At 39.4% G+C, this 26,706-nt stretch overlaps 1 protein-coding gene across 1 annotated transcript in view; it reads right to left on the reverse strand.

Moving 5' to 3' along the window:
• LYPD6B (LY6/PLAUR domain containing 6B) overlaps positions 1 to 25,346 on the reverse strand; it is a 113,353-nt gene extending 88,007 nt beyond the window's left edge. The window contains exon 1 of the mRNA XM_012724834.1: positions 25,304 to 25,346. The gene's annotated coding sequence lies outside the window, so the exon portion shown is untranslated. The remainder of the gene's footprint in view (positions 1 to 25,303) is intronic.
• Positions 25,347 to 26,706: the final 1,360 nt, after the last annotated feature.

The following is a 26,706-nucleotide window of genomic DNA, read 5'->3' on the forward strand; positions in this document are numbered from 1 at the left end:
TTTTAGAGCTAAAGGAGATTTTTGTCTTAAATCTCTCCATTCTCCATTGCTTTAACTTTCTCAAACATTCTCAAATCAAAACTTTGGGAGTGAGCTGAGCAAAAAGATGTGGGACAAACTATAAAGATTAAGGCTGCTGAAAGCCACTAGAAGACGCCAAGAAGCAAACAGCCTGGCAGACAGTGCCTGGTTCTGTCCGTGTCCAGTGCTTTTTGAGCCCCCTGCTTCTCGCTGCAGCCTAGTTGTCATAGTCAAGAAAATGTTTTGGGTCTTTCTCTGAGAGCACAGTCTAGAAAGAAGTGAAATATCACCTACACTTGAGATTCTACACTGCCACTAAAACAAATTTCCTGTTATCATTGTGACGGTTCTGTCTTTTGCACCCCAGTCCTCACAAGCCCCAGATCTCATCTGTGCCCAGTACAGTGATCCAAGAGACCACATCAGCAAGGCTCCTGTGGCAGCTGAGTGTCATGTAGATTTGACCAGCAGAGGCAGGGATGGGGGAAGAACAAAACGGGGAGGGGGGGGTACTTGTTACCATCCAGGGGCTTAAGCTCAGCAAGTCTGGTGGAGGTTAAAGCCTCTACAGTCCCAACAGGACTGCTTTCTCCATGGCTGCAGCTTCAAGAGCTCAGGAAACAGGTTCCACCCTGTCTCCTCTGCTCAAAGCTGAGGTTTCCACTGCTGTAGTCCTTATTTATTCTTTCACTCAGCACACACTTCTCTGGCTAGCCCTTCACTGAAATCTCTTCATTTGAGCTCCTGGAATAAACTATGTGTCCTGCTGGGACAATTACTGATACAATCATCCAATTTTGTCAGGCAAATAAGTGCTACATGAATTCCAAGGTGCCACTTAGGCTCCCCAAAATTAAAAAGTATGAAAAAGGAAAAATATCACACCCCACTGATCAGGGAACCAAATACATGAAGATAAAAATACAAACATCCAACCCATCCTGGACCTTTAAACCATGACAACTTTATCTTAAAGAAAGAGAAAATTTTTGTAAAAAGTAAAGCTTTATTTCCAAAGAAGTTCATTACACTGTCATCTAGAACAGAGGAAATTTTGGAAAGTGAATTTCCAACAGTAAGGGAACAATTAAATATAACATACCAACTTGATGAACTATGATGCCAAAATGAAATATGACTTATCACTGCAACAAGTGTATAATAATGGGAAGAACAGATATTTTAATCATACATTAGTTTTGTTTCATAAAAATAAATATACATGCACCTAAATGTTAGATAAATTATCACAAAACTAAAACCCATGCTGGAAGACAAATTCTAAGTACTATAATATTTTCTAAATGCCCTTACAATAAATCCAAAGACATAAAACTTCTGGCATAATTCCAAAGATCTTGTAACTACAGCTAGAGCTAGAAGAGTTGCATTATGGGAGAGGTGCATTCTGGGAGACTGTGGCTCCTCCCAGCTATATCCTGCCTCCAATCAAGCACCTTAACAGGACTCTCTACTTCAGTCTCCATTTTACACTGTAGAAGGATGACTATTAACCCACTCATAAGAATGTAAGTTAATAATTAATTAATAAATAGGATTTAAAAAGTTAATAAATAAGATTAACTAGTGGAACTGCAAAATATTTCTGCTTTCACATACCTGCCTCCCTGTCAGAATGACAGTATATACCAAAACCAGCTGGGAGAGTTGAAAATGAAGCTTTTTTCGTATGTGTGACAAATTATATGGTACACTGCTTGTAAGTCTGGTTTCGGACACTGCGCCCTTTCATCAGGAGTAGCAAGATGAACATCATCATTTGAGACTCTCATTGGAGGTTTTAAAATAAGCTTCATGCTTCTCCTTAAAATGACCTCATCTAGGGCCCTCCCTGGTGGTGCAATGGGTTAGGACACAGCACTGCAAGCTAGCTGCAGCCACTTCAGTCGGAGTTCGATCCCTGGCCCCAAAAGTGATCCACATGGCTTGGGAAACCTCTCCTGACACGCCCGCTGCTCCCCTCAGCAGTGTACTTTGTCAATCTGCATGTTCTGTTTCCCACTCTGTCTCTGGTGAAGCCTCTCACTGCACCTACACCTCTGGCCTGTACCCCAGTTCTGTATGCATAAATAAAAATCTTTAAAAAAAAATCTCATCTAGCACAGTGATAACAGACTGATGGCCATGACCTTCTTCATATTCTTCTAACTCCTCTTACACTCAAATCAAGGCTTTTGCTTCTGGGGTCTATGGGCCTGATGCCAAGGAGCTGTGTGGAGCTAGTTATCACCCCCACCCTCAAGAACATCATCTCTGCTCACCATTTATTAATGTATTAATGCCAACAACAAATATGACAAGAGGAGCCATCCAAAAGAAGCATGCTTTCCCCAACTCTTCAGACTTATCCCTTTCAGTGTTCTTGGAAACACGCTCTTCAGAATGAAAGACAACTATGACACCATGTCACTATTACAACAAAATGCTTCTACAGTGAAAGTGCTTCAATGCTTTCACTTAAATTGATGATTTGATATCTTCCCAAATTAAGCATTTTAGTAGTATTCCTACTTTAAAACATTTATTGGTCTTTAATATGTATTAAAATGAAATACTGTTTCTCCTATTTCATAGTGGAATGGATAATTTTCTTTAGTTATATATTAGATCAAATTATTACCTGTATGGGCAATTATTGTTTTACCTGAGTAAGAATTAATGGACAGATATCCTATAATCTGAATGAAGAAGAGATAAGAATTACAGATGATTCATTTTCTTCTGAGTGGAGTAATATTAATAACCCTGCCACCTTACATTTATAAAGAACTTTTCATTTCCAAAATGCTTTTGTATCTGAGATTACATTCTCCTGCATCTTTGCCTTTCAAAGATCCTTCAAAATAAGACAAGTTTTTCAATTTTATGATGCCCAAACATTTTATGTGCTTATGTTTTATGTTAAGGGGACACAGTGAGAGGTAGAATACAATGGTCTTTGAAGACAGGCAGGCCTGTCTTAAGTCTCGGTTCAGCCACTTACTGTGTGACCCTACAAAAATTACTATTTAAAATGGGGTAATATCACTTTCCATTAATGGCTGCTGGAAGAACTAAACAGAAGTAACTGAAATAAATGATCTGACACATAGCAAGAGCTCAATAATTAAAATTTTGCTATTATTAGCAACTATCCTATTTTGTATTAAATGTCTTCTTGCCCTGCCATTTTTCCTTCTAATATTTGGATTCAGAGCAGCAGGAAGGGTGAGAAAAATCAGTAACAATAATATAAGCCCCAGAGAATGTATCAGAGGTACTCTATCAATACAATCTCAGACGCCTCTGTCCTAAAGGCCTACTCAAGCAAAGAGCATGCAAAAACTCATCGATCTATTTCTACTTGAGCAGGACATAGAATTACCTAGGCTTTGGAGAAACCCTAGTCTCAGTAAGTTAGTCCTCCTTTATTCCAAATTTAAAAAGTGTATTATCAAACCAAAGAAGCCATCTCAAATAAATAATATTCTGGAGTTACTAAGGGAGACAGCCTTAGTGATTTCACTTCCTACTGGTGCACTCTTAACAGCGTCTTCTCTTGTTCCCCTGCAGAAGCATGGAAGCAGGGCTGGTCTATTATGCAACCGATAAAATGATGTGTGAGTTCTAAAGCTACACTGCAAAAGACATTGGGGTTTCTGCTGGGCGTCACGCATCACTTGCTCTGGGGAAAGCCGAGCACCATGTCACCTAGACACTCAAGTAGCCCCATGGACAGACCCACAGAAAGACTGTCAAACTTGCCAGCTCTAACTGCCAGCCCTGAAGGTCACCTTAGGTGTAAATTTGCAGCCTCAGTCAAGCCAGTCAAAAATCTACAACCTCCTAATAAGCCCTGATCCAGAATCACCCCACCAAAGCCATTTCTGAATTACAAAACATGAGATAATATTGGTGTTTTAAGCAGCTAATTTTTAAAATAATATAATAGCTTATTTTTACAACATTTTGTGCCTTTTTCCATCTCACTTGTAATCCCTGTGGGCTTCCCATCAGCAAATCACCCATGTGCCATCACCATAGTCCAGTGCACTTCCTTCCCCCCACAGTTTTTTTTTTTTTTTTAAAGATTTATTTATTTGTGTATACAGAACTGGGGTACAGGCCAGAGGCTCAGGGGCGGTGAGAGGCTTCACCAGAGACAGAGTGGGGAGCAGAACAGGCAGATCGACGAAGTACACTGCTGAGGGGAGCAGCGGGCGGGCCAGGAGAGGTCTGCCTCGCCATGTGGTCTCCTCCGGGGCAGGCGGGGATCGAACTCATGCGGAAGCGGCTTTAGATTCTCAGTGGTGTGCTTTAACCCGCTGCGCCACCCGGGAGGGCCACCCCCCACAGTTTTTGATCCCATTCTCCATTCCATCCCCATAAAATGTCTCAATATATAATTGTACATTATTAATATATATAATTGTACATTATTAATATTATTTTCTCCCATAATCATTTATACTCTTGCTATGAGTGAAACCATCCAGTACTTTTCTTTTTCTTTCTGGTTTGTTTCACTAAGCATGCTCCCTTCCAGCTTCATCCATGTTGCTGCAAAAGGCATGAGTTTATCTTTTCTGATTGCTGAATAATATTCCATTGTGTATATGTACCACATCTTTTTAATCCAGTTTTGAGCATTTGGGCTGTTTCCATGTCTTTGCAACAGTAAATAAAGCAGCAATAAACATGGGGGTGCAGGTGTCTTTTTAAATCAGTGTTTTTGTGTCTTTTGCATAGATACCTAGGAGTGGGATTGCTGGGTCATAGGGAAGCTCCGTTTCTTAAGCAGCTAAATTTTTAAATGCTGTTATATAGAAATAGGATATTATCATAACAAGAGTAATTTGACAACAATGTGAATTGGAACATGACCCTTCACCATATAGCTTCATAACCAAATGAACATGTTCAAACAATAAGCAATAAGCAATGTGGATCTGTTGTGCAAAAGAAGGTGTATTTAGAAACCACTCTTATAGCTTCATCAGATCCAATATAAACTATTCCTCCAAATTCCACACTAAACCCAAAAGCCTTTTTTTAAAAAATAATATATTTGATTGCATAAAAATGTAAAATGCCTACTCAGAAAAACTATGAAAATACAGTGACAGAGAGGAAAGTATCAGTATTGTAGCATAGACATAGGGTTGATACTCTCTGCATAAAAGAATGTACAGATCAATAAAACAAATAGCTCAGGATTAAAGCACAAAGATGTGACTGAAAGATTCAAATAAAGCAGAAGAGGTTAAAAAAATAAAATTGAGTTTAGGACACTCCAATATTCAGGGATCAGGAAGAGAAGTCAGCAAAAGGAGGCCCAAGAATGGTCACAAGGAGAGGAGGAAAATCGGAAGATTCTGGGATCCAGGAAGCCAAGGACCAAGAAAAGTTTCAAGAAAGAGGGAGTGATGGTGTTTTCCAAGATCACATAAAGTGAGGACTGAGTGTTGACAACTCAATTTTACCAAAAGGAATCACTAGTAACAGCCACATCAGCCAATTTCTCTTCCGTTGTCAATAAATTTTCGTTAAGTACCTATTACATGACAGATAGAGTACTTGAACTCACTGCCTCTCCTTATATGTTTGAACTGTCAATACCTTATGAATGCCACTACAAGTTTTCCTTTGCTTTCACCAAAAAGGATATTAGAGAATCTTTGTGGTGAGATGGACGGAGAATCAAAATCATCTGATTCAAATCCACTATCAGAAAATGGCACACCAGCAAATTTGCTTAAATATTAAGGAAGATCTGAGGCTTTTCTTTTTTTTTTTTTTACATCATTCTTCATTTTGTACATTTTTTCATCTCACTGGTAATCCCTATGTGCTTCATGTCATCAATTCACCCATGTGCCATTACCATAGTCCAGTGCACTTTTCCCACCCCAGTTCTGATCCCATTCCCCTTTCCACTCCCAGAAAATGTCTCTGGTTTATAGCTGAAGAAAGTCAGTACCCTTCCTATACACAACCAACCAACCGGAAGTAAGAATCAAAAAACTATCCCCTTTACAACAGAAACAAACAAAAAAAATCAAATACTTAGAAATATACCTAACAAAAGAAGTGCAAAACCTATACAAGGAAAACTGTAAAACCCTGATAAAAGATCTGAGAGATTTCTAAAAATCACAGTAACAACTTTTTGACTTTGACTTCTTTATAACTAGAGCAGTCTGGAGAGGCCAGGATATGCTGCTGTAACAAGCAATCCCTCGATCTCTGATCTGACACAATTTCAGTCTATTTCTTACTGTCTCTAAGCCTACTGTGCATCTAGGCACCTCTCCAGATAACTATCCTCCACATGTTGATTTAACATTCCGGACAGCTCTAAATGGAGGAACATTTCCACAATTACCTCATTAAGATAATTAAGATCAGTGATATTTGTGGCCATTACAGCATATATAAAATGTACCACAGAAGATTCTTAGGGACCTAATACAAAGGAAGGTCCTTGAAATAGCTAAGAGCAGTCCCTTTTCGACATATTCTTGGCAATGACTGGCTGATGCCTAACATGAAAAGTCAAAAGGGCTTCAGATGGAAGGATTGCGCTTTCCAAATAATACCTGAAGCTCCTGTCTTTGCATCTGTCACTGAAGATTAGCCTTCAGAATAGCATTGTGTGAACCCCTTCATGTTAAAGATGAATTTTAAGTTTAAACATTCCCTACAGTTCTAATTTGCAGGTTGCTGACAGCCCAGCTTTAACAGAGACCAACCTTTATGACTTCTATGTTAAGCTTTAAAGTACAATTTCCTTCTCTCAGATAAAGTGATGTCTTCATAGGGTTTTAGGACAGTAGGGAATAGCTGTATTGTTTTTTTTTCTTTCTTTCTCATTTTTTTTCTCTCTCTCTCAGTAGTTATTTAACAGCACAAAGTGCTAACATTTTTTCAAAATGAAATATATATCCAAACCTTGAAACCCTAGATGAAAATGAAATATCACTTGGCACTGAGTTAAAAGCATTACTTATAATGATAAGACATTTCTCCATAGATTGTGTATCCAGAAAAATAGTTGAAAGAGCAATTAGCCTTTATTATTTCTTTCAATTCATAAACTCCACACTGCAATCCTTAATTTAGAAGTTGGTATATGAGTAAAGTATTAAGAAAGAATTCTAAATGGTATCAGGTCAACCCCCTGAAATTCTCTCCAGCTTTGCCTCCCTTGCTATATTGAAGGGGAAGAGAAAGAAATGGCATTTCCAGTGTTGAGGTAACTGACACACACTGAAATCCAACAGTAGTCACTCAGCAATTATTCTGCTTATTTGGTGGTTGTAAGCCACCAAACTAGGCCAATTAAAACGTTCATCTTCTTCAAATCTTATGTAGCAAAGGCACCTTATGTAGTGAAGATCTTCTGAGAAGCGTTAGTTCACTCCAGAAAACAATTTTAACTCATTTTTTGTCCTATTCAGAAAAATCTCAGAATGAAGAAGGCTCCCAAATGTGTGGAATAATGCAAAGAGAGACAAGGGTTATATATATAACCAATATAACCATATAACCAATCACTATTTTAAAAAAGAAGAACATGCGGATACTAAGTAGAGTAATACACATGAAAGCACTTTACATTTGAATACAGTCTTATGACTCAACATATTTTACTAAACCATGCCCCATCCTCTATTAGAAAACACATTCTTGGCCCCTCCCTGGTGGTGCAGCTGGTTAAAGCACAGCACTAAGAAGCTTAAGCCACTTCAGCGTGAATTGGATCCCGGCCCCAGAAGTGATCCACATGGCTGGCAGACCTCTCCTGATCCACCCTCTGCTCCCCTCTGCAGTGTACTTCATCGATCTGCCTGTTCTGCTCCCCTCTCTGTCTCTTGTGAAGCCTCTCACTGCCCCTGCACCTCTGACCTATACCCCAGCTCTGTAAGCATAAATAAATAAATCTTTAAAACACATACATTCTTACACTGCCCAGAATTAGGACAGAAAATATAGGACACCACAGCATTTGTTTACCATCTTGAGCATTACGTATCTGTCCCAACTTCATCACAGAAATTAAATCTGAAGTGGACCTTGAGATCCTTTTCACATCTCCTTGGTTCCATCCCAGTCTCCATCACAGCATGAAAATATTTGGGCAAAACTATCTTGAGTTTTGAATCCTCTGAAAACTTTTTGAGGGTTCCACAGTTTTTAAGTAGGGGGAAATCATATGATTTATCATCCAAACAGGGATGCTTATGATACCAGGACAACAGTTAAACTGGGACAGTCCTTCCAAGCCACCCTCTTTACAAGCCTGCCAGGTATATCTCAATTCAGGCAGCAGATGCAAGCCTCAAGGCTCTGCATGGTGTTCATTATCCCACTTTTCAGATGCGTTCGATTTTTCAAATGGAGGGTACCATATGAATGTCCAGTTCCTCTCCTACTGCCTCTTTGTACATATCCTTCTCCTGTGCAAATCTATCAGTGACCTGAACAAAACATAATAAAACAAAACCTATCACCTTGTATTTCTACTGTAAGGAACGCTATTGGTTTGTTATTAAAACCACAAAAACTATACCAAAAAGAAAATGACCCAGAACCAAACACTGCTAACATTTTCACCAATTGCTGCTCCTGTTTCCAATGTTTCCAAATTTTAACTACACTAGTAATGTATGAATTTGTGAACATTTGTCCCTTTTAAAATATGGAAATGAGAAGGAATAATAATGTCCCAATCTAATACATTCTAGGCACCCAACATACATTATTCTATTTAAGCTTTATACTATCCCTTGGCAATAGCACTTTTATATACATATTACAAGTAAGGAAACCAAGGATGAGACATTAGATTTGTTTGGCAGCTAGATTTCAGTCCCACTTTCCAATGTTCATTTCATTCATACTATATTACTTTTTAATACTTTAATAATATACCTGTATCTGCTTTCTTCTTGTATTTGTCTGCATTTTTTGTTTGCTTGCTTAAACTAATAATAATGTCATACCATATCGGATCTATGTGTTCTTACATACTACTATAAACACTGCTAAGCCTGTTTCTCAATAAGAGCAATGCAAGCTTGATGGGAAAAAATAAAACACTATAAAAAGTAATAAAGAGGAAAATAAAATTTTCCTCCCTCTCCTCAATAGTCAAGTTCACTCAATCTCTCTCAGAGATAATTACAGGGAGCGATTTACTGCATCTCCTCAAAGACATCATAGCATCAGACGCATGTGTTTACTCACACTCCATTCCTCTGTTCCTCTGCAAATCACAATTCCAAAGACGGTCTACACTTCCTTACTGTTGCCACTTTCTATTCTCCACTCTGTCTTGAACTCATTCCAATTAAACTTATTTGTACCACTTCAATAATATTGCACTTGTACGAGGTCACTAATGTTCTGCATGTTTCCAAATACAAAGTCAGTTCAAAGACCTGATTTTACTAAACTTTGAATAGTGGGTAGTAAAAATTATATTGTGTCCTTTTCCTTAAAACATTTTATTCTCGGCCCTCCCTGGTGGCGCAGCGGGTTAAAGCACAGCACTGAGAATCTGAAGCCACTTCCGCATGAGTTCGATTCCCGCCTGCCTCCTGCCCCGGAGGAGACCACATGGCGAGCCAGACCTCCCCTGGCCCGCCCACTGCTTCCCTCAGCAGTGTACTTTGTCAATCTGCCTGTTCTGCTCCCCACTCTGTCTCTGGTGAAGCCTCTCACCGCCCTTGAGCCTCTGGCCTGTGCCCCAGTTCTGTATGCACAAATAAATAAATCTTTAAAAAAAAAAAAAACATTTTATTCTCTTGGCTTCTCGATGTCAGATCTCCTTGGCAACTCTTTCTTGGTCTCTTTGAGGGTTTTCCTCATCTTCCTGACTTCTAAATGTTGAATGATCACAGTCCTCAACCTTCTTACTTTTTTCCATCCATACTGATTCCCAGGGTGATCTCCTATGCCTGGCTAAGATCACGTAGGGAGTAATTACAGATGGAGAGGATGTTCAGCTCCTGCTGGATGTAGGGATAGGAAAGACTTTCAACACCTACACTCCTTTGAACCCCAGACTCAGATCAGCTTATCTCCTTGACATCTAATAGTGCATCTCATACTTGACATATCAAAACTGAGTATTTGGTTACTGTCCCCTAATCTCCTTTACCAAAAAATGGCAATTGTATTTTTCTTGTTGTGAGGGGAAAAGAGGAGCAAAACCATACCCCCTCCATAAAGAGCAAACTTTGAAGTCACTCTCAATTTTGTTCTCTCCCTCCCTCATCCTTCCCTAGCCTCACCTCAATCTCTCAAATCCTACATTGAACCCACTTGTTCTAACTTCTAAAAATATCCTGAATCTGACTACTTCTTATCACTTTCAACTAGCAACTCCTTTGGTCTACACATTTATGACAGATTTTAATCTGACCTCCTCACTTCTACCCTGTTACCTAACATCAATTCTCCACATAACCACAGCAGTAGTCCTGTTAAGAGGGTAAGTCTTGTCACGCCACTGTATGTTTCTCAAAATCCCAAACTATTTCTATCACCATGAGGATAAAGCCCAGAAATTCTCAGCACACATAGCAAAGCCTTATATGACTCTCCATCCACACAGTGCTCACTCTCCCCATCTGTTGTTTCTTCTCTCACTTTCTCCCAAACTCCAGCCACACTAGCCTCCATACTCTTCCCCAAACATGCCAAGCCACCCTCTCCTTACCCTATCTGAGCATTTATTATTCAATAACTGCAGTGTCCTTCCCCAGAAAACCCACTGGTGTGCTGCTTCACTTTACCCTAGCCTCTACTTAAGGATCACTTTCTCAGTTGTTCCAGATACTCTCCTATGACTGTGCTCTCTTGCTTCCCATCATTCCTTCTCTCCTTACCCTGCCTTATTTTTCTGCAAGCACACCTGTCATATTATATAAATATTAGTTTATTTTTAGCTTATTGCAGACAGTAAGATTAAGGATTTTATTTTATTTGCTAATTTGTACCTCATGTTTGCCACACTATATGTATTTAAAAAAATTAGAATACACCAGTGAAATCTGTAATATATATTTTTGTTAAAAACTAATAATGTAATAATTAATATTCTACAAATTACCATTCCTACAAAAACCTCATAGTTTATGAAGCATCTGATATAGTACTTAGAAGGATCTTTACTCAGTAGTAAGAAATACTAAGCCCTAGACTTAGTATGCTTAGCAAATATTAAAATACCACAGAAAATTATCACACGGTTTCCAAGAAAATTTAACTGCATCCTAAAACAAAGTTGGACAATACTTACAAAAAAACAAAAATACACAGAACCAAGAAAGGTAAAAGTCACAACACCCAACACCCAAAGGTGACTCAACCTAAGGAGCAGAAATAAACATCAAACAAAACCTAGGAGATACAGATAAAAGGATTAGCAGGGAAACTGGTATAACTGTCATCTATATGTTCAAATAATTAAATGGAGACATAGAAAGAGGTTTAAAGCTCCAAAGAAAACAAAAAGAGCATCCACACAGACGCGTACAGTCACGCACACAGCACCTTATTCATGAAAGTCCAAAGCTACAAATGATCCAAATACCATCAAAAGGTAAAAGGATAAACTGATTGTAGCACAACAATACAAACAAGCATCACTCTGCAGTAAAATGGAATTATCCAACCATCACACAAACTATATGCTTCTCGAGATAATTATGCTCAGTGAAAGAACCTAAATAAAACTAACTTCTACTGCAAACTCTGAAAACTATAAAACTCTGGAAACTAATCTATAGTGACAAAAGACATGTCCCACCTGGGCAAGAGGTTGACAGCAAGGAGTGTGAGGTAGGGATTGCCAAGAGGGCACAGGAAAGCAGGTAGGTATAGTGACAGTTTCACAGACATACCCATGTCAACACTTAGTGAATTGCACACTGTAAATATGTCAGTTATATCTCAAAGAAAAACTGTTTTCAAAAATAACAGTACAATGAGATTACCTATTTGAGTTTGCCCTTTTACCAACCTAAATTTTGGCATTGTTGCAGAAATTTTTTTTGAGGAGCATTTAGGAACATATTGACATTGTTAAGCTTAATGCTCTGTGAAATAATCTAAAGTAATTGTTTCAAAGGCCTGTGGCAGCAGTTTTCTGAGATTATATCAGATGACACTTTTTCTTTATATAAACATAAACTAGTGTTGCCACTGGATACCAAACAATGCTTTCACTGTAGTAACCTCAACTATATTCATATCAACAACTATATTCATATCAACAACTATATTCATATCAACAACTATATTCATATCAACAACTATATTCATATCAACAACTAAATATGTTGTTTCATCAGATGACCAAGCCTTAGTTCCCTGTGTCATGCTTGTTACTCTACTTTGTGGCTTCTGCAAAAAATTCTCCTACAAGGTAGGGGGCAGATTTGAACCATTAATGGACTGGGTATGAGCATGTACTTATATGTGAGAGAGATTGAGAGTATATGAAGCTGAGAAATGGAGGAACCTAAGAAGAGAGCCCTTTAGTCAAGGATCAACTAATAGACATCTTTTCTTTCTAGAACTTTCTTATTTTAAGCCAGCATTTCTTCCCTACAGAAAAGATGTGGTGTCAACTTCTTGCTTTCCAAATAGCTCCAGTTTCCCCTATATCTTCTAATCCTACCTCCAGGAATTTAGAGTCTACAATTTCTCAACTGTGTTTATGGAAAGAGTACATGCAAACATAAAAATACACATACATGCTTGCACATTTGAACCTAAATCCTTCCAATAACAAAGCATGTGTTTCCTTTTATTCAATTATTAGAGGAAGTTGCCAGAAATCTGTATGAGGGTGAAGGGCCATGTTCCTATCCTCTCTAGTTTGATCTTTGTACCCCAAAACAATTGCTCCCTAAATTCAGTCTGAATTGAATTTGGCAAGAACAAAGTAGAAATCAACTAATTTTTTTTAATGTTATTTTACTTTAAGCAGGAAGCCATTATACCATGGCAAAGGCAGTATCTAAACAAAAATGCAATGAATATTATAACTCTGAGTAAATAAAGGTCTCTGAAAAGCCCCTGAAGAAGCCCTTGGGTCTTTTGTTAGCAAAATGTTAACTTTCTGTCTGAATAACACTCAGAATGTAAAGAGACTTGAAAGGGAATGACTTCCTACATATGTTGTGCTATCCACCATGAAATCACCCTGTCTGCATCCCCATCTGTGAGAGCTTGCCTTCTGAGCCACAGGCCAAGGTTAGAGTTCAGATAAAAATCTGAAGACCTAATCTGAAGACCTGGGAGAAAGGATGTCCTCCACCCCCGCCCACTATCTCACATGACACCTGTATGAAAATTGTAAAAGGCATCCACCCTGGGTTGATGAGTCTTGTGGGTGTGCCTGCTGTTTATGAGGATATTGTCTGTGGGAGCATTTGCAAAAGACCAAACTTTCTCTAGGCCAAACACAGGCTCTGCCAGGCAGAACACAGGTTGGATTTTGGCTCCACTTAACCCTTTGGCTCAGTGCCGTTGTGCGATGAACAAACAGGCACAACTATACTTGAAGGTTTGCCAGGCATTACCTAAGTCAGCACTGCCACAATTTGCTACTAAATTCTTAACAGTGGCTGACTTTCTAGGACTGTGTGTCATGTCCTCCCACCTTATCCCAACTCCTTTTCATTTCTGCTGATGTCCTTTCAGAGATACGGAAGAGGAATATACTGGAAGAAAGGAAAGTACTAACTGTCCCCCTGAGGATTCCAGATTGCCTCTGGTTAGGGTCAGCCCCTGGCCCCTGTGACATGGGAGGCTGGCTCTGGCAGAGAAGCAGCCCTTGTAGAGATGGAAGGATTCCTTTGGGTCATGCTAATATTGAGTAACTGAGCACTTAGCCAAATTTGGAGGTCTGCCTCTTTTGCCAAGGGCACAGGCTAATGAACATCAAGTGAAGGTAAATTATTGAAAGCTGCAGAACTGACAACAAGAAGGTCTATTGTTTAAGTAAATGGGTCTCTCTGAAGACAACTCCACCCTGCAAGATGAGAACATTGACAAAGTCTGTTCAAGCAACAAGAGTGTGGATTAAAATGCCACAGAGTTGGGTGGGAGGGAGGGAGGGAGGGAGGGAAGGATGGAGGCTGTTTTTAAGTACAGACAGGAAGCAGGTTTTTATTGTTTTTGTTTTTTATATTCCAAACTCTGGGCAATTCATAGTCATGTCTGTGCAGTAATCTGGGGGATTCTAAGATGTTATTAAGTTCAAAGGTGAATTAATTTACCCCTTACAATAGCTTACACAAACCCACCATTTAAAATAATCATATAAATAAGACTGATTTCGTTCATAAAGATCTGTGGGAGAGGGTAGTAAGGAGGAACTCAACCTGTCCAAGAAGAGGGTATATTAACTGGTTGATTCTATCTTAAGGTAAGTTTCCACAAGGTCCTCTAGCCTAGTCCCAGGACCCACTGCCTGGATTTCTTTTCTACCAAGGTGAACTTTGAAAAGACACCGGCTTTTAAGTGACCCTCCAAGCTGCTTTACAGTATTAATTTCTAGAAAAAGAAGAAAATAATAATCCATATAAAGCAGAGTGACATCCGTGCCTGTGTCAAAGCCAAGTGACAAGCACTGGCTGCATGGAACCCCAATTTGAACAGCATTCCAGGGTCACACCTAACCCACGGAAAAGAGACGGTAGCATTATAGCTAAAATTTTACTCCGTTTAGACCATCACAGGTCACCACACAGCTTTGGATCCAGGCAGCCCTGGCAGAAATCAAGAGTCAAGCTCTTCCTAACAGGAAATAAGCTGGTGAAAATGGTTCTCTTTAGAACAAAAATGTGAAATTCCTTATACTGAATGTGAGAACAAACTCCTTTTAGAATAAGATCCTTGCAACAATGGAGGGCCCACTCCTCCTGAGAATGCCTCAGTGTCTCCTGTAAGCATCTAGTAACCACTCCTAAGTGAAATCTCTGATGTCCTATGTCCTACTTAATATCATGTGCCTACGCCAACAAGCTCACATGTGGTCTACGATGCCGCATGATGGGGGGAGGAGGGCTCACCCTCAGGGCAAGCCCCCTTGCAGGCATTGGGAAAACTAGGTTTTCAACATGCCCGCGGTCCACATTAGCCTTTAAGAGCAGCCACCATAAAAGATGTGATTGTGGACTAGGAAGAGCCCTTTGACCATATACAGAACTCTGAGAAGCCTGAGATGGCCCTTGTACATCCTGGTTATGGGGACACACTTCATTCTTCAGAGCTGTGATAATGGACATAGTTCTACTGGGCTCCAGGCTCAAGGGCAGGGGATCTTGGAACATGATTGCCTTCCACTAGCAATGATGTGAACCCAGAGCCACCAGCCAGACAGCACTGTGGTCTCTGAATAGACAGAGTGCTTCTTTTCTTCTGAAGGCCTGCACCTGCCTCACTGGGGCAGTGGAAAACAGGAGAAAGGCTTGTTCATGGATTTCACTAAGTATAGGCATTGGTGGACCTTCAAAATCTCTAATCACAACCATTTCTATGCTGGAGGGGGATAAGTAATTAATGGTCATTGGACATCAGGAAACATTTACTTAAGCAATTGTTTTGGCAGCTGGTCAGGAATTCAAGAGGCAGTATAAGTCACTGATCATTGCTCTGACAGTTCAATATGTGGGAAAAGCATTGGGAGCCTTGTAAAAGCGTAGGACATGGCAGTGCATCAAAATCCCATCATTCCACATTTGTCTTATACTTTCCACTGTTAAAGCACTGTGACTTTAAAAACCTGTATTTCTACATGTATTTGTATATCTACACTTAGATGTACATAGGACTATATCTCAGGGTTTCACTGTATATATCTAGTAGGTAAGCTTCACTTACAGGAGCAAATGCAAGAAATGAACTCATTTTTCTTAAATCTCCTTGCTCTTGCCCAATACAGGTCATAGAGAAAAAAAAAAAAAAAAAAAACCAAAACCAGATGTCAGCAACAGTGATCCAAATAAGTTTCAGAATGTAAAAGCTAGGGAAACCTCAGAAAATTTAAGTCTTGGGAATTCAAAGTCAAAGTCCGTATAAGCCCACCCCAAAGGGAACAATTCAGGGTAAACAAGGGGACTGGGTCTCAGAATGCCCAGAACTTTCTGTCTTTATGCTAACTCCCTCAAAAAGTGAACAAAAGTCAAGTTATGACAGGCAAACAATTACTGACATCATTATTCATAAGGTCTGTGAAGATACTGCCACTAATCCAACATGCAATCTTTGACTCAATGACTACCTAAAATTATACTCCCTTCTATTTCCTCATTAAACTTGTCTTGTGTCTATGCATTGGAAGTCGCATAGGGTGTATGATGAAAAGAGCAAACAGCCCAAGAAAATTGCTGAGGTTTAAGTTCAAGCACTTTTATATTTCTCACTGATCGATCAACTGACTTCTCAAAGTCAGTAAAGCAACCTAGTTTATTTAAGAGACTTGTTTTAGAGCCTACTCTCACTTTTAAATCTCCGATCCAAAACTCTGCCTTCTTTCCTTTATAATTATTCCCAATGACATCGGCCCTATCTTCTAGAAGGCTCCACGAGGAGACAGAAGCATCACAGTGCTGGGAGTGACAGGCTCAATCACTGTCCAGCTGAGACCCTGGCTGGGCTCTCCCCAGCCAGGAGACATCCTGCAACCTGCATGGCCTGTTCAGCAAATAAAAGCACAGGATGCTCAGATGAACTTGAATTTCAGATGAACAACAAGTAATACATAGGGAATGTCCTGTGTCTGAAGCTCAGATATAACTGGACTTTCTCCTGCGTTTTTCCAAACAGTCCTTCCTACCTGCCTTCACATTACGAACTGCATGGGGTGTGCACAAAGCATTTGCCTCTTTAATATCCTGTCAACACTGCAACTTTCAAGGTATCAAGTTGAAGAACAGCTCCTACCTCGACGCCACATGTTTGAAGGCTTCCATCCTTTAAGAACTTTCCAAGTGGTTATCCTTCTCCTCTGAGAGTTGGGGGGGTGGGGGTAGGGGAAGAACAGGAAAACAAAGGTGCTGGGTGGCACTTGAGCTATGTGCCCACAAGTGTATCAGGCTCCATCCACTTCTGTAATAACACAGGGCGCTTTGTGGAGGATGGTGATAATAATAATTATTATGTTGCTATTTCTGAGCACCTGTTCACCAGCTGGCAAAGTTGGTGAGCATGTTTGGTTTGGCTCCCACTGAGGATGGGGAATTAGCTCCACATTTTGAGACCTGGCTCAAAAATACTACTATGAAAACCATGTGAGTTTTAAAGGTTTTATTCACATTTCCAAAAGATGCTTCGCTTTGGGCCAGAAGAAACCAATTGATCTTTTTATTCTTTGTCCAGCTATAACACATTCCTGTCATTCCCTTCTCTAGCTGGAACCTTTGCTACCTCAACTAATGAATCCCTCAGTGAGCAGCCACTTGCTATCTTTCTCCACCTGCAGCAAGAAAGTTAGGAAAAAAAAAAAAATCAACCACCCAGGGATGGCTGAGAGGTTTAATTATTGCCTAGAAAGCAACACTTTTTCACAGCATCTTTCAGGCTAATTTTCATAATTACTTACTGATTGAAACTGGGACTTGCAACAGGGTAAACTCATTTCCATATTATTATTAAGTAATATTAAGTAATGATTAATGTAGCTTAAGACCCAATCGAGCACTTGAAAGTAGAAACTAAAGAAATTTAACCTGTATGTGTAAATGTGCTGCTTGTTCTTCAGGTGATTTTTCCACTCATCAACTGGCATGCAGTAAACGTACATTGTCTTTAAGATAATTTTCACACAGGAACTAGGGCAGCTACCAAGGAAGCCCTAACAAATACAGGACCTCCTCAGTCTGCCTACTTCCATTCTCTGTCCCTCAACCTCCTCTGAAGGTGCTTATTTTGACATGTTCTACTTGTGTCTGTGCCTCTGTCGCTCTCATTCCCACACCCTGTGTGGGAAGCTTTCTTACCCTCTCTCTGCAACACCACACTGGCCTTCTCTGCCTTTCAGGGCCTTGAAATCTCTTGGTCCTATTCATGTTGCTTTCAGTCCCCATCTCCCACCTCATAGAACCCAAAGTCTTCAACACCAAACACAGAGCAATAATTAACCAGCTCCACTAAGGGTAAATCAATTTATGATTCAATCAAGTGCACAGTGCTTGGTTAAGTGCTGTGTTTGACCAAGCTCCCATTTGAGAGGATGGGAGATTAAACTTGAATTTCAGATGAACACCAAGTAACACATAGGTAATGTCCTCTATCTGAAACTACTTGTGTTTAACCAAGCTCCCATTTGAGAGGATGAGAAGGCCAGTTTGACGCACCTACTCATTTTCACGGCAAGAATGAAGGGTCTTCAGTTGTATTTTCTGAGCACTTGGTATCATGTGGAACCGCATATCCTTATAAAGAGAGAAATGTCCTTTCAATGTTTGCCTTTATCTTACTATATCGGTGATAGTGTCCATGACATAATATTCTAAAATAAAATTCTTTAACATCAGAAGTCACTCAAGCCAGAATTGCTTAAGATATTAATAATTTCTTATTGTTCTGATAATCATTTTTGGAGTTGTTACCAGAAACATGTCCATCCTTCCTAAAAGTCTTTGGCAAGTGGCTGACCAATGGCAATCATACAGAGTAACCATAATATGGTGGTGGTCTGAAATTTCTTCATTGTAATTAACAGAGTAGGTTGATATTAGCAAGGATCAGACATGAAAATATGGAATGCAAGGTTTTTGTTGCCTATAATTATTTTAAGTTTAAAGTAAAATTTAATTTTATTCATTCTTTTTACAATGCGGACTCCATCTCATTTAATTAGTTAATGAAAGCAGTCAAGAATTTCAGTGTCATAGGAGCTGCTTAATTACTCCCCTGCTCTAACAGACACCATATGCAGAACTTAATCCCCAATTGGTTAACCCCAGGTGCTGGTCTCCAAACTATTCATTTGCAGCTACCTGGGGGTTCAGGAGTATATCCAGAAAATCCTTCAGATATTTGATTCAGTAAATCCAATTATAACCTTCACATGCAAAATACGTCCCCAAGATTACATCATGTCCCTGGTATTCCAGAAGTGAAATGACAAAGCTTTATTCAATTTTTCCTTATGAAAGTCGGAGTACAATTATTCCCATGTCAAAACTTCATTGACATTTAGAGAAAGAGCACGGTAGTATTCAAATCACTGCCTGAGCATTTTAAAAGGAAGACAAAAGAGTTTTACTCCATGTAAAGAGTTTTACTCTATTCATACACACACAGGAACTAAAAATAATTAAAATCAGAACCAAAAATTAAGTATTTTCTTATTTGCTGTAGGAATCTTCTCACTCATTATACATGTTTATTTTACCCACTTATTACCCCACCATCTTATATAAATGCCACAAAATCAAAGTAATATTGCATTAAAAATAAATCAAGAACAAAAAGAAAATTCTTGTTCTACTTAATTAGAAAGACAAAAGTTGATAGAATTCTCAAAGTCACTGACAAGAATCACAAAGAAACATCACCAAACTTGTGGAGTAAGTGTGAGAAAATAATTTAAAAGTGACCATACGAAATTGGGGGAAATAAAATTGTTCAGAGATAAGAGCTCAGGAAATCAAACCAAAAGCAGATTCAAAATTCAGGCAAAAAAAAAAATAAAATTCTTGCACAAAGAGAAAATTCTAAGTTTGAAGGACATCAGTAGTGAAAATGTGATGCCAGAATGTATACAACAAGCATAAAGAGATCCAGTCCTGCATAGATAATGACTAGTGAACCAGGAGCAGCTCAAATTGTCAAATCTATGAGGAAGCACTTGAACTTGATCTTTAAAAGAGAGTCCATGAGCACCAAAGACCATCAACCACCACCAGGGATTGTACCAGAACAATATGAAAGACTACCCTTTCTTCCTTGTTGAATATTGTCTTATTTGTGGAAATTCCAGTAGGGTATCTGACAATTTATCAGGAGATCACTTTAGACCATGGCCTACTGCTATCCCAGGCTTTAGTACCAATAGACCTTACTTTCAATTGCTGTTTTCACCAAAACTCCTACCTGTTTAACAAAAAACATGAATTCAAAAGGACACCTGCACCCCCATTTTTATTGTCAACCCAAATGCTCAAAAACAGATGACTGGATCCAGTAGATGTGGTATATTTATACAGTAGAATATTACTCAGCAATCAAAAAGGATAAACTCGTGCCTTTTGCAGCACGTGGATGGAGCTGGAAGGGATCATGCTCAATGGAATAAGCCAAAAGAAAAAGAAAAACATTGAATGATCTCGCTTATAGAAGTAACACAGAGAAGCCAAATAAGGAATCAATAACTATAATAAAGTAAAAATCAAAATCATCAAGTAACCGTAGATCACAGACATTCTGTAGGGGAGAGGGAAGGAAAAGGATCAGGACAGGAGTGGAACAAGCACAAGGGACTATGGTAATGGTGCACAAGTGCATTGGTGGTGGGAATTTCATGGGGAAATCATACATTGTATACAAATGAAGAATGATATAAATGAATATTGAAATTTTTAATTAAAAAAAAAAAGAACCCCTACCCATTTGAAGTAGTTGCAACTGAACCTATCTAAGTTGCATTTGGACCAAAACAGACTATGTAAAACAACTACTGGAATCTCTGAGGGCTGTGACCATGCCTCACATACGTCACTTCTCTAGTCACCAAATATGTAAATTCCATTTAGGCATTCCCAAACTCTCATCCTTATCCTTGCTCCCTATGACAGCCATTTTCTCTCTGCCCTTCAGTCTTTTCATTCTAACTACTGAAAAGCTCTTTCCATGCGAAACAGCTCTTCAGTATCCATAAGTTCTCCTCAGAATACCATTTCAACCTTCTGACTTACACTGAAATCTAACTTCCTAATAATGCCTATTCCTCTGCTGATGTCAGCTCCTCCCAAGCCTAAGATAAATAGAGGATTCGTCCAACTGAGAGCATCAGGACACCAAAAATAGCAATGATTTTAGGAGAGAGAACACTGCATTTCTCATTCACACGTCTACAGTGGGCTTTGCAAAGGCAGGGGCAGCCAAGATTTCTTATCCTCATGCTCCACCACCCTCAACTGTGTCATCTGACTTATCCTACAAAAGGCTGGTTTTTATTTTTTGTTTTTTTGTTTTTTTTTGTTTTTAACAAGACAGTGCAAACAGTATGGAAGCAAGGCAGAGGAAAGGGGGCTTCTCTTCTTCCTAAAGCAGGCTTTCTGTCAGGTGTTCAGTCACATTCATTTATAGCCTATGGATCAGAAGTTCGATGGTAACATTGTTTGTAAGGTAGATGAAAAATGAATCTTACTCTGGGTGTCCATGTGCTCAGCTTAAAAAAAAAATTACAATTAAACTGTCAAGGAAGGACAGATGTGGGAGTCAACTCAAATCTCTGCTTCACATATTAATCTTTGGTCATCAGTGCAACTTTCAGAACTGTGCCCCTTTATCAGTTTATGGAATGTCTAGTCATTGCTACAATCTCCACAACACCCAGCTCATTGTCTCCAAGACCACCCCAAGTCCTGCTGTCATGGCTTTCATTGATTTATTGCAAGGAAACAGCCTTACCCAGCATACCAGCAACACAATTACTTGATTTCCTCAATGTCAAGACTTCCATCTTCTCTTCAGTTCTGCTATCCCCTCACCAATCCACTTACTAGACATTATTATCACCTTTGACTTCAATTCAACTCCCAACACCAACCCTAGCTTCCTGACCTTTCCAGGTTTCTTACTTTCTACTCTCTCACACATTAAGGCTTATAGTCCTCTGAAAGTCACATTTCTCTTAGCCTGTCAGGCCTTTTCCTACCCTCACTTCTCCTGTTGTCTTGATGACAAGAATTATATAAACTGAACTTCAGTAAAGTTACATGGAATCATAAATTTTCAACTAATTAAGAAACAAAAGGGGCCCTCCCTGGTGGCACAATGGGTTAAAGCACAGCACGTGAAGCTATCTAAAGACACTGGAGCATGAGTTCCTTCACTGGCCCAGGGGTGACCCACATGGCATGGCAGACCTCTCCTGAACCTGCCCACTGTGCCCCTCAGCAGTGTATTTCAGTCAATCTGCTTGTGCTGCTTCACATTCTTGTCTCTGGTGAATCCTCTCACCCTCTGGCCTGTACCCAGTTCTGGTATGCATAAATAAATCTTAAAAAAAAAACAATTATGATGACTATAAAACAAAGGAAGTTCATGAAAGGTATTGTTCAAGACTTTATCCTTGGCCTGTCCTGCTCAGCAACATGAATGAGGATATAACCAGTATGATTAAGTACTAGAGAGCAAATAAATGTAGTATGCCAGGAAAAGAAAAAAAAAGACCCAACTATTGTCCAAAGGCTAGAATGTGGGTCAAATAAATTAACTGATTAATCATAAACATCCATACAACAGAGACATACTCATATATGTAAGTAAGTACAAGAATAAAGCCCTTCAGGCCTCCCTGAATGTGCAAGGGGTTAAAGCACAGCAGTATGAAGCTATCAATTGCCACTGCAACATGCGTATGAACCACATGGCATGGCAGATCTCTCCTGTCTCACCTAGTGCTCTCCTCAGCAGTCTATTTTTTCAGCGGCTCTGCCTGTTCTGCTCCCTACTGTCTCTGGGGAATCCTCTTGTCCCCTGCTATACTCCTGACCTACACTCCAGTTCTTATATGTATAAATAAGTAAATGTTTAAAAAAAATAAACTCCTTCATTCCATTTAGGTCCTCTACTTAGACCCAAAATCCAGATTCACAGTTGCAGAGATATAATGGAAAAAAACAGCATTGTGCACATGAAAATATATACACATGAACAAACACACATACACATATGTATGTATATGAAATTGTACACACAAAAATACATTTATAAGTGTGTGTGTGTGTACGTATGTATAGGTATACATGTATTTTCAAAGCTTAGTTACAATCAAGGGTTCTCCCAAAGCTAATGCTACCTTATCCTAACTTGAAGACATTAAGGCATCAAGAGCCAAGGCCTGATTTATTCCATGTATAAACACACTTTAAGCACTGTTTAATGCACGGCGCCTACCTATTTTCAGAATAGTTTGCATCAACCAGAGCAAATTCAACAAAAAAATAACCTTAGAAAGTCAGTCCATTTGCTTAAAAGCCTATATAAATAATTGCATGCAAGTCTGTTATGTTAATAGATTAAGCTAGATTCATGCCCTTCCAAGGGTGAATTCTCAACCTCTGAAATATAAAATATTTTTTCAGGATGTCACCTGTTAACTTGACATCTTCTGATGACACAAATGTGCACCACTGGTATAATGGCTGTTAAGTCCAGAGGACCATGAGCTTCCCTGGTCTGTCCAACATACAAATCAATGCAGACCCGCAAACTTAGGGTTCTCAGAAAAGGTTGTCTGCATCCTCGTCACACAGTATTGGGTACATTTTGGAGAAAAGTAAGGGTACAGGTGCTAGGGGTTAGCATTCTGCCACAGCTATGAACCCTGAATGCAGTCAGCTACACCAAAGAGTTCTACATGTTCGCCCTCCAACCGCTGCAGGATGAAGTCATTGCAATTTTTGAAGAGATTCAACTTCTTCACTGCATTTTGATTAAACTACTTATATACTTTGAAATACATATTTTAAAAGGGTCAGAAGCTACAGACTGGACAAGACTAAATGGCAAAAATTAAAACCAATAAACAAAACCAGAACTACCCTCCTTATTCAAAAGGATGCTTTCCTTAAATTTCCAACCCTATCCATTGAAGCATAATGTACCCAAGGCATCAATACATAGTGTAGTCAATCATCCAGGAAAAATATTAACATCAGATTTAAGTATTTTAATTTTCTCACAGAGTCACTTGTTTATCTGGCGTCTAAAAAGGAATGAAAACACTGTACTCAAGGAGCAAAGCTGTGAATTCACATGGAAAATGGCAAAGCACGGCATGCACATCACCAGCCTTCCCTGAAACCTGCAGACACACTACCCTCAACTTCCACTGCACCCAGCACAGCTTCACCATCCTCAGCCCCGTGCCAATCAGCCCTGAAGGAAAGTGTCTTCAATTGCAGTCATAAGAATGTAGAAAGTTCTCTTTGTTACTCTACATGACAAATGGTGAACTCAATTCGAAAGATAAATTTTTGAAAGGTAAACACTCAAAAATTTGAGCATGCACTTAGATATGTTAGGAACTAAACGACGTGTTTCATGTGTATTATTATCTTTGATCCTTACTACATTAGGCACCGTTATTGTCATTTAAGGGGACAGGAAATTGAACCCAATGGTGATTAAACAGCACTTCTGAAGATGCCAAGGATGTTTATGGGAGGCCTAATCAGTTCACGGTGCTTATTTCCCATATTGTACTGTCTCCCTCTTTTACCAGTCTCATATGATGTAGTTGATAGAACTACTTAACTCTAATGGAAGAAGTTCTTGCACACTCCACAGGTATGAAGGACATACTTAAGCTGTTTGTCAGAGAAGTGTTAACTATTCAAGTGCAATCCACATCATAATAATTCATTTACCCTTACTTTAATATACCTAAAATCTACAGCAATAAAGGCTGAAGAAAAGGAAAACATCAGCTCAGTCTTCCCCCTCCCTCCACTAAGTGCAATGATTACAGATAACAAACTGTGTTCTTTTTCCTAGGGTTAGGTAGCAGGTGGGTTGTGCATCAAAACAGCATTTTGGAGGCTTGATTTGAAGGAAAAAATATATTAATAACTTTTAATATTCAAATCATGTAACAGGATATGTCTCTATCTGCTGTTTTGAGGTATAAAATTCACATTCAAATTTGTATGTTGAAATTTGAATTCCCATACCTCCAAATGTGACTATATTGGAAGGCAGGTCTTCAAAGAGGTAATTAAGTTAAAAATCAGGTCATTAAGGTAGACCTGAATCCAGTTTGACTGGTTGATTATAAGAAGAGGAAATTTGAACACAGCCATTGCAAAGGAACAACTTGTAAAGACACTGGCAGAAAGTGGCCATATACAAGCTGAGAAGATGGCTTCAGAATCATCCAGGCTGCCGACACCTTGCTCTGGCACTTCCAGCCTCCAGATTTGTGAGAAGATAAATTTCTGTTGTTTAAGTTACCCCAGTCTGTGGTCATTTGTTATGGCAACCCTACAACAAAGTATCACCTTTTCATATATGAAAAGAGAGTTACCTTATTTCATCCAGTACCTCCCTTGAGACAGTACACCTTATTCTCATTCCAAAAGAGGACCAGTCTTGTTCAGATTTGACAAATAAGATCAGGAAAGGGAGAGAGGAGAACCATATGGTTAATCTATCACTTCATGGGTCCCTGAAGTCGCTGGCATCACTCCTGATCCCTTTCTAGGGCTCCTCCCGCTCCAGGGTCTGTAGAACCAGAAAGGAGACTGGGGAGGTGAGGGCAAAGAAACAAGTCCAACATTCACAAACCCCCCAAACCCACTCACTTTCTCTTGCCTTTCTTGTCAGAAAAAGAATGGAGGGTTCCTTTCCATTTTCTAAACTAACCCCTTTTAATTATTAAAAGTTAGCAAATGGGAGTAGATTGCTTTATACTGGGATAATGTTTGTGTTGGGGGGAGTGTATTCTGGAAAACCTTTACGCTGGAAGAATAAAAAAGGAGAGCTGCCCTCCACCTGGGTCACAACACTTCACTTAAGATGCATCCAAGCATTGAAATGGCCCAGTTTTTCTCAACCAGGCCTGACTGGTTTTCTGAAAAGATTTTGGATTTTGAGGGACGTGTTTTTAATGGGCTTGCCTTTTCTCCACTGCTGCATTAACCAAAGGACTGAGCCTAACTTCCTCATTTGGGCAATCTCAGACCTCACTGATTAATTACCTGAAAAGGGCTGCCTTCCTGTCCTCTCCCACTAGTCTTTGATCATTCTTCTTCCATATAAGTAACAGAAAAATTGGAGAGAGGATAAGGCTTCAAATCAGGAAGAAAAAAAAAAACCTCAAGAACAATTATCTTAACATGAAAGTTACAGAATGAATTCCTCCCTCTCTTGTTTTACCAACATTGAACACCAAATCCCTTCTTAGGTACAATTTTATAACTGCCTCAAAGAAATCTGGTTCTTAAAGAGAACTAACCGCCCACGCCTACATCCCCAATGTCAAAATGTTCTTGGTACTTCTGAACATAATTATTTTGTGGGGTTTTTTTTTAAGATTTATTTTATTTATTCATACAGAACTGGGGTACAGGCCAGAGATGTGGAGGGTGAGAGGATTCACCAGGGACAAAGTAGGGAGCAGAACAAGCAGATCAACTAAGTACACTGCTGAGGGGAGCAGAGGGCGGGTCAGGAGAGGTCTGCCACGCCATGTGGATCTCCTCAGGGGCAGACAGGATCGAACTCATGCGGAAGTGGCTTAAGCTTCTTAGTGCAGTGCTTTAACCCACTGCGCCACCAGGGAGGGCCCTATTTTGTGTTTTTTTTTAAGATTTATTAAAAAAACTGGGGTATAGGCCAGAGGTGCAGGGGCAGTGAGCGGCTACACAAGAGGCAGAATGGGGAGCAGAACAGGCAGAATGACAAAGTACAATGCTGAGGGGAGCAGTG

This window comes from Condylura cristata, unplaced genomic scaffold (genome assembly GCF_000260355.1).
Source record: "Condylura cristata isolate star-nosed mole 26May11 unplaced genomic scaffold, ConCri1.0 scaffold00002, whole genome shotgun sequence".
Lineage (NCBI taxonomy): Eukaryota > Metazoa > Chordata > Mammalia > Eulipotyphla > Talpidae > Condylura > Condylura cristata.